The sequence below is a fragment of the Myodes glareolus genome, chromosome 13 (assembly GCF_982192425.1).
Source record: "Myodes glareolus chromosome 13, mMyoGla1.1, whole genome shotgun sequence".
NCBI lineage: Eukaryota > Metazoa > Chordata > Mammalia > Rodentia > Cricetidae > Myodes > Myodes glareolus.
The window spans coordinates 73,649,518-73,657,694 of record NC_142038.1 but is presented as its reverse complement, the minus strand read 5'-3'; the positions used below and the strand labels follow the sequence as shown (position 1 = coordinate 73,657,694).

Here is an 8,177-nt window from a genome sequence, read left to right as displayed (position 1 = left end):
ATTGAGGGGCACCTAGGTTGTTTCCATGTTCTGGCTATTACAAATTGTGCTGCTATGAACATAGTTGAACAAATAGTTGAACAAATGCTTTTGTAGTATGATTGGGCATCTCTTGGGTATATTCCCAAGAGTGGAATTGCTTGGTCCTGAGGGAGGTTGACTCCCAGTTTCCTGAGAAACCGCCACACTGATTTCCAAAGTGGCTACACAAGTTTGCATTCCCACCAACAATGGATGAGTGTTCCCCTCACTCCACATCCTCTCCAGCATAGGCTATCATTGGTGTTTTTGATTTTAGCTATTCTGACAGGTATAAGATGGTACCTCAAAGTTGTTTTGATTTGCATTTCCCTGACCTCTAAGGAGGTTAAGCATGACCTTAAGTGTCTTTTGGCCATTTGAATTTTTTCTGTTGAGAATTCTCTGTTCAGTTCAGTACCCCATTTTTTAATTAAGTTAATTAGAGTTTTAGTGTCTAGTTTCTTGAGTTCTTTGTATATTTTGGAGATCAGACCTTTGTCTGATGCAGGGTTAGTGAAGATCTTCTCCCAATCAGTAGACAAGATTGCCAGGCAAAAGTTGGGTGCACGGGGGGTGAGGGGGTGGGGTGGGTGTAAGGGGAGATGGGTAGAGAGAAGGGAGAAGGGGAGGATTGGGGAGAGCTTGGGGAAATGGGATGGGTGGGATGGAGGAAGAGTGGATATGGGAGCAGGAAAGTAAATATCTTAATTAAGGGAGCCATTTTAGGGTTGGCAAGAGACTTGACTCTAGAGGGTTTCCCAGGTCCAAGGAGATGTCTCCAGCTTGTTCCTTGGGCAGCAGAGGAGAGGGTGCCTGAACTGGCCTTGTCCCATAGCCACACTGATGAATATCTTGCATATCACCATAGAACCGTCACCTGGTGATGGATGGAGATAGAGACAGAGACGCACATTAGAGCACTGGACTGAGCTCCCAAGGTCCAAATGAAGAGCAGAAGGAGGGAGAACATGAGCAAGGGAGTCAGGGTCGCAAGGGGTGTGTCCATCCACTGAGACGGTGGAACTGATCTAATGGAAACTCACCAAGGCCAGATGGACTGAGACTGATGGAGCATGTGATCAAACCGAACTCTTTGAAAGTGGCTGTCAATGAAGGCTGACTGAGAAACCAAGGACAATGGCACTGGGTTTTGATTCTACTGCATGAACTGGCTTTGTGGGAGCCTGGTTTGTTTAGATGCTCATCTTCCTAGACCTGAATGGAGCGGGGAGGACCTTCGACTTCCCATGGGGCAGGGGACCCTGACTGTTCTTAGGACTGGAGAGGGAGGGGGGGGGGTGGGGGAGGGGGAGGGAAAAGGGAGGTGGGGAGGCGGTGGAAATTTTTAATAAATAAATAAATTTAAAAAAAAAGAAATACAAAATGAAAGGTAAAAAGCCATGAGACAAAATGTAGATGAAGAGAGACAGGTTAACAGACGTTGTAAGAGCTAGTAATAAATGAGCCGAAGCTAAGAATGAGCATTTATAACAAATAATAAATCTCTGTGTCACGATTTGGGAGCTGGTTGGTGGCATAAAAGAAAGTCTCTACAGACCACTTGGCATAGGATGCTGGCTCGGCACTGTATCGCCTAGTCTGATGTCTCACCTCTGTTCACTCACCTTCCACACTGACATCTCTCCTGACATGGAAGTGTGGATCCCTTCCAGTATTCTTCCCTTGTTCTCGTCCCTTTCTTTGTTCTTTATGACACTTCCCAATGGGCACTGTCTTTGTCAGTGTGCTACTGCTGTGAAGAGACACCATGACCAAGACAGCAAAGGAAAGACTTTATTTGCGGCTGACTTACAGTTCAGAGGTTTAGGCCATTAACACCATGGCAGGAAACATGGCGGTATGTAAGCAGACATGGTGCTGGAGAAGGAGCTGAGAGCTCTAAATCTGGATCCACAGGCAGAGAGGGCTTGGAAGAGGCTTCTTGAAACTGCAAAGCCCACTCCCAGTGACACATTTCCTTCACCAAGGCCACACCTCCTAATCCTTTCCAATAGTGTCACTCCCTGGTGACCAAGTATTCAAGTCTAAGAGCCTATGGGGGCCATTCTCACTCAAATCACCACAAATGCACTCTATGTCCTACACTATGGGCTTGGTTCCTGCCTTCCCATCATGATACAATCCTTGACAGGCAAAAACATGCTTTGTTTTTTATGTTATTATATCACCTTTAGAGGTGAATTGGATAAACATATGCAGTAGGTTAAGAATGGAAAGAAAAGGTAGAAAAGGGAGATGAATTAAAAACACCTTTGCAGCTATGCAGTGAAAGCATTTGGATTCCTAGAGGATCTTTCACTTTCTTTTATTTGGAGAGAAAAGCTTACCCAATCATTTATGATTGTCAGGAGCTGAAAATGTCTAGGCACCATCTACATGTGAAACCACAAATTAGCCTACACAGTTTCATGAATGAAGGCACGAGACTCAGGTCAGAGACAATGGATTCCATTACTCATAGCACAGCCAGTAACATGAACATTGATATATCTACCAATTGCCCTTTGATGCTAAGTTCCCTGGGAATGAGGATCAGGCCAATTGACATGTCGCAGAAGACTCCTGAGGGTAGGAAACCTGAGTATTTTATAATAAGGGTAACCTGTTGGTCATCTGTACCAAAGAAGATACCATTACTATCTTCTAGGACTAGTAGTATGCTTTTCATTCTGGTTAGAGACACCATGTTTATCTTCCAAGCAAGACCTCACTGTCATCTGAGGGCTACATAGTTTATTAGTGATGTGCTTAAACATACGACCCCAAGTCTCTTATGACCACTGCTGAGGTTCAGGCTTCCATGGAATGTGTCTTAGATTTGGCTATCTTCTGTGTCTGCAGTCTTAACTGAACAGTCTGGACCTCCAAGGCCAAACACCTTTGACACATCTCCACATTTTTCTATCCCTTTCCATACCTGTTACTATTTTTATCCTGACTTCAATACCAGAGGTAGTCCCAGGAGTGCCCACTGCCCTCACCACTGGAAAAAATGTATTGTTTTGATAGACACACCTTAAGGAGGGACCTCTCTCAGTTGGTAGTAACTGATAGTGCTTCATCTTGGCTTCTCAATTAGGTTCCAAGTCAGTTCATATATCTGTGGTTTTGTCTGAAAACAGTCCACCCTGTCCTGTTTGTCCACACTGCCAGACTGGAGGCAGTTGCCTGCCCCATTATTTAGTGACTGAAGTCATGGAAGCAGTGATGGTGATGGTCCAGAAGCATTGACAGGTGTTTGGTATGGCAGGTGCAGGACCAAGGACCATTCCTCGCTATTCTGCTAGACTTGTTAGTACATCTGAGAGGATCAGTGCATGGGGCAACCTACTTACAAATCCTATATCAATTTGATAGAGTGACTGGTGTTTTCCCAACAAAGGACTAGAAGGGTCATCAAGACAAATATTGATAGTGTGTCTCAGCCACTTCAGTAATGATTCATCTTGCCAGCTTGGCTCAACCTGCAATTCCTTGGAAGATTGAGGCACACCTCTGGTTCTACCTTTGGGGACATTTCCAGAGAGAAATAACTCAGGGAAGAAAACTCATTCTTAATGTGGTGTCAGCATCCCATAAGCTTGGGGACTGAACGGAACAGAAGGAGAGACACAGCTGGCATTCCTTTCTTTCTGCTTCCTGACTGTGTGGCATGAGCTGCCTGGCCTCTCATGGACTGAAGTCACTGAGACCAGGAACCCAAGTGAACCTACCCCCTTTAAGTTGTTTCTGTCAGATGTGATCACAGTGATGAAATGCGACCCTTCTCTTCCCATGATCACTGAAGGAGCTGAAATATCACATTACCTTGATCACCCTGTTTTACATCTGCCTTTCATTCAGAAACCTGGGATTTGAAAGGGACGGGGAACCTGATGACCCATTCTGTGCTCTGCTTTGTCTCCAGTGGGCCACCAAAAGAGAACGCTGTAACCAACTAAGAATGAATCCTCCTATGCTATTATCAGGCTGGGCCAGTCAGGTAACCCAGGTACCTTGGGCTCTCAGGACGTTTTGGCTGTGCTTTTACACAATCCAGCCATGTTGACCCAGGGCTACTGTCAGCACAGAGAAAGGAGGTCCGGCTAGAGGATGGTCAGGTGGAATCCAGAATACAAAACAGGCTATGTTAGCCCCACTCCTCGCAGTATATTTATATTTATATATAGTATATTTCTCAGGGAGGGACCCAGAGAAAATAAGTCCTCTTCTAGGAAAGTCATAGAATATCCAAATTACTTTGAAAGCATAGGTCTTGGAGGAGGTGATGTTATAGACAGAAGTCTGAGAAGGCCATTCTCACTCTCAACAGCACCATATACCTGTGGATTGTGTTGTCTATACATTAATCATTATTGTGGTGTATGTGTGTGGTGTGTGCATGCCCATGGGTGAGCGTTTGTGGGTGTGGATGTGCACGCACACACACACACACACACACACACACACACACACACACGTCTGGCCCATGGGTATGTGTGTGCATGCCCATAGGTGTGCATTTGTGTGTGTGTGTGCGTGTGTGTGCATGCCCATGGGTATGCATCTGTGTGTGTGTGTGTGTGTGTGTGTGTGTGTGTGTGTGTGTGTGGTGTTCTCATGGGCTCACATAGGTCGGAGGAGGATGTTCTCTTCTATCACTCTGCCTCATTCCCTTGAGATAGAGTCTCTTATTGATCCTGGAGCCAGGCTCTGAGAAAGCCCCAGTGTTACCCCGCCTCTCTTCATCGACATGCTAAGATCACAGGCATACATGTCACTATACCTGGCTTTTTAATGTGGGTACTGGGAATTTGGACTCATATCCTCATACTTAGCAAACACTCTTACCTACTGAGCCATCTCTTCAGTCCCAATTGTGTTGGTTTTGTGATAAAAAGTTTACCATTGTGGGTGCCAAAATGAACCAGGAAGCCAAAAAATTGTTATCTTAGCCTCAGTGGTTATATGGGAAACAAACAGATATTATTTTGATATGGATAACGCATCTGAGAAATACAGTGGGATTCAGAAACATGCAGCCCTTTCCCTCTCTCGCTGTCTTCCATGATGGACAGATCCTGGTCTGGGACGGTGAAGGATGTAACAGTAATGGTGGCAATCTGGCCACTGTTGTCCCTACCTCAAGCTTGGTTCCAGCAGATCTAGGATCACGGAATATCCACAGGCCCTTCCTGTGCATGTCCATGAGGGCGACCCAGATGGTCTGACTTGCAGCCATGATGTACTTCTACATTTCACAGCCCCAAAGCAGAGTGTCCATAATCTGCCAGTCTGCAGTTTTCCAAATGGCAGACCAACAGCTACTCCACTGGCAAAGGTCCGAGAGTCAAAGGGAGCACTGGCCAGAGCTGGGAGGATGGCGTCGAGCCCTTCCCATAGAGCAAAACAGCTCCATCTCAGCTTTGCATCCTGGACAGGAAGCTGAAGAGCCACTGTTGTCCAGGAGACCCAATTAGTTCAGTGCAGCTGAGCGATCAGTAACCTAGGCCAGGCATTTGGGGAAAATTCTGAAATAAGAGCCTCCCTAAGCCATGGCAGAATGAGAAGCAGTGTTTTTCCCCAAGGTGTGGCTACACCCTTTTGTACAAAGCAAAGATACAGCTGGGCCCAGGCTGGTACTACCTTATTTTATTTTTTTGTTTTTGATGAGAGGGGTATGTTGGGGTTTTCTCCTTTGCTAGCCATTGAGTTCTAAGCTGACTTGTGTCAAAATAGAAACATGAGTGTCACGAGGCCCCCATGGATCAGGTGCTCAGTTTGACTACGAGCCTCATAGCAAGCTCATAGCTGTTTCCCCAAGTGGATGCACATGTTAACCATGTCAAAGGGATGACATGTTTAAAACCCCAAGGGGGATCTCTCTGTAGAAGCTGCTCTGCCCTGTCAGAGGCTCCACCGGGTAAAACCATCAGTCACAGAGGCTGGTAGCTCCAAGTGGGCATTCAGGTTAGAGGCTCCCCAGAGTGCCACCAGTTCTCTCAGTGCCCTGCTCCCCGGCTGAGAGACTCCCCTTGGCACTTACGAGCGAGTGAGTGCAAGGCCGTCCGGTCAAAGGCAGAAGAGCAGTAACGCGTCTGTCCAGAGGCCCCGCTTTGGCTTTTCCGATACTTACAGAACCTTGTTCAGACCGTACAGGTTGAGCCTGGCTGCTCCATTCACCCATGGATCCACGTGTCAGGTGCTGGTATTCAGTGGTGTCAGCAATATCCTAACGGTTCTACCCCGCTACCCCCGAACATTTCTGTGGGCTCACAGGGACCTATACAGAGTTTCCTTTGTCTGGGGATAGGGCAATTTTAACACTGTCTGTGATCATCTTATCCCCTGAGATATCAAGGTCATAAGGGAGAGGGTGTCCTAAGGGGATAGGGAGAGAGTGGCTTTATACATCTTACGTACTATCTGTCTTGAGTAGCTATTTGTTGGCAACCCAACAAAAATGTAGTCATTTTGGTTCACACTTACCTAGTGTTGACTCATTCATCTGGGGGCTGGGCCCAGGAGCTCACTGGCCCGCGTAGCTGTTCTTACCCTCCTGTCTTGAAGGAGAATGAGCAGCAACCAAGGTTCTAGTCAGGAATATTTTCAGCATCGCCTCCTCTTCAAGTCATCTCCAGTCTTGGTTCACACAGTCAGCTATGACTGTGGCCCAATACGAAAGCATTAGAGGAGGGGACTTGGGGGATGGTTCATTCAGTAAAGTGCTTGCTGAGCAAACAGAAACACTGGAATTTGACCTCCAGCTCCCAGGTAAATGCCTGAAATAGTCTAATCTCAGCACTTGGGAGGCAGAGGCAGGAGGCCAGCCAGTATGGCTGAATCAGTGAGTCAGGTCCCAGTGACTGGGTGGGTGACTAACTGCCGCAAAAAATAAGTTCAATGGCTCCTATGGGACCATACCAGAAGTCACCCTTTGCTGTGTATGGCCCACAGCACACACACGTGCAGATACACACTTAAAAACATGGGTTTTTTTTTTGTTGTTGTTTGTTTGTTTTCCTAAGTACTGTTCGGCAGTTCTTAAGCAGGAACTCTGCAGAAGACAACATTGTGTTCACTGTCAAAAGGCTGGACACCACCGGCAGAAACTAACGTTTGTTAATGGACTGCTTCCACTTTGTGAGAGGATTCTTTTCATATCCCCGAATATGCGGGCAGGCCCTCCTTCCCTCTTTCAGGATCCACATCTCTGGTCACATCCCAGCCTCATGACTGCTACACCACGGAAGAGTATGCAATGTCATCTGCTCTGAGCCCGCATGGCAGCTTAGCAGAGCACCGTGCGTGGCTGCTGACAGTGAGGTCACTGCTCACAGTGTGGCAGCATCAGTACGCATGCTCCCTTTGCCTTCCTACCTCAGAAGGGCCAGGGAGGGCTGGAGAGAATATAGAGACTGGAGCGCCCCACATGTATGTTGTGTGCCAGTGGGTTGTATTCCAAGAAAGAGATCACATGTTATGATAGACAGTAAGTACGCCTACAGTTTACTCCTGAGGGAGACTTTGGCTACCTCTTTAGTCCCCAATTAAAGAATTTCAAGTTATTATTACTGTGTGAGTGTGTGTGGGAGCTGTGTGAGTTGTTAGACTGTGCGTGTGCCATAGTGCGTGTGAGGCACGTGTAGCTGTCATTTCTCTTGACCCCTGTTTGTGTGGGTTGCAGGGATCAAACTCAGGTAGCCAGGCTTGCGTGGAGAGCACCTATGTCTGCTGAACCATCTCACTAGCACCCATCCTTTTCTCCATTCTCAGTTGAGGGAATGGGACTCAGGCTCTGAGCTACGTGCCGATGCGACCCACCAAGCTAGGTCAGCACTGAAATAGGATTTGAACACATGCAACCAAATCCAGCTTCCATGCCTCACTCTGCTTCCTGAATGAGACCCCCACACAGTAATAACCTCACTAGGGTGCTGTGTTGGGGTGAAAGGATTGTTAAGTCTTCATCCTTTTACCTCAGAGGCTTAATTGAAACTTAAAAAAAAAAACCAACTTCTTGGAATCTTCATTTTAAAAACACTAGTGATTATTATTTTACCACGTAAAAGTGGAAAAATATGTTTTTCCCACAACAAAAATGGAGAAAGGCTGAACCAGTGGGTACAGGGTGGTGATGAGAAATTGAACCCAGG

At 46.7% G+C, this 8,177-nt stretch overlaps 1 long non-coding RNA gene across 1 annotated transcript; it reads right to left on the bottom strand.

The window, feature by feature from the left end:
* Nucleotides 1-273: 273 nt before the first annotated feature.
* On the bottom strand, nucleotides 274-6,676 carry LOC148120057 (uncharacterized). The gene is made up of 3 exons (XR_015734784.1): nucleotides 6,511-6,676; nucleotides 1,647-1,774; nucleotides 274-898 (listed from the first exon to the last, which is right to left on the bottom strand). It is a non-coding gene; the product is annotated as an uncharacterized LOC148120057 (long non-coding RNA).
* Between the last annotated feature and the right edge of the window lie 1,501 nt (nucleotides 6,677-8,177).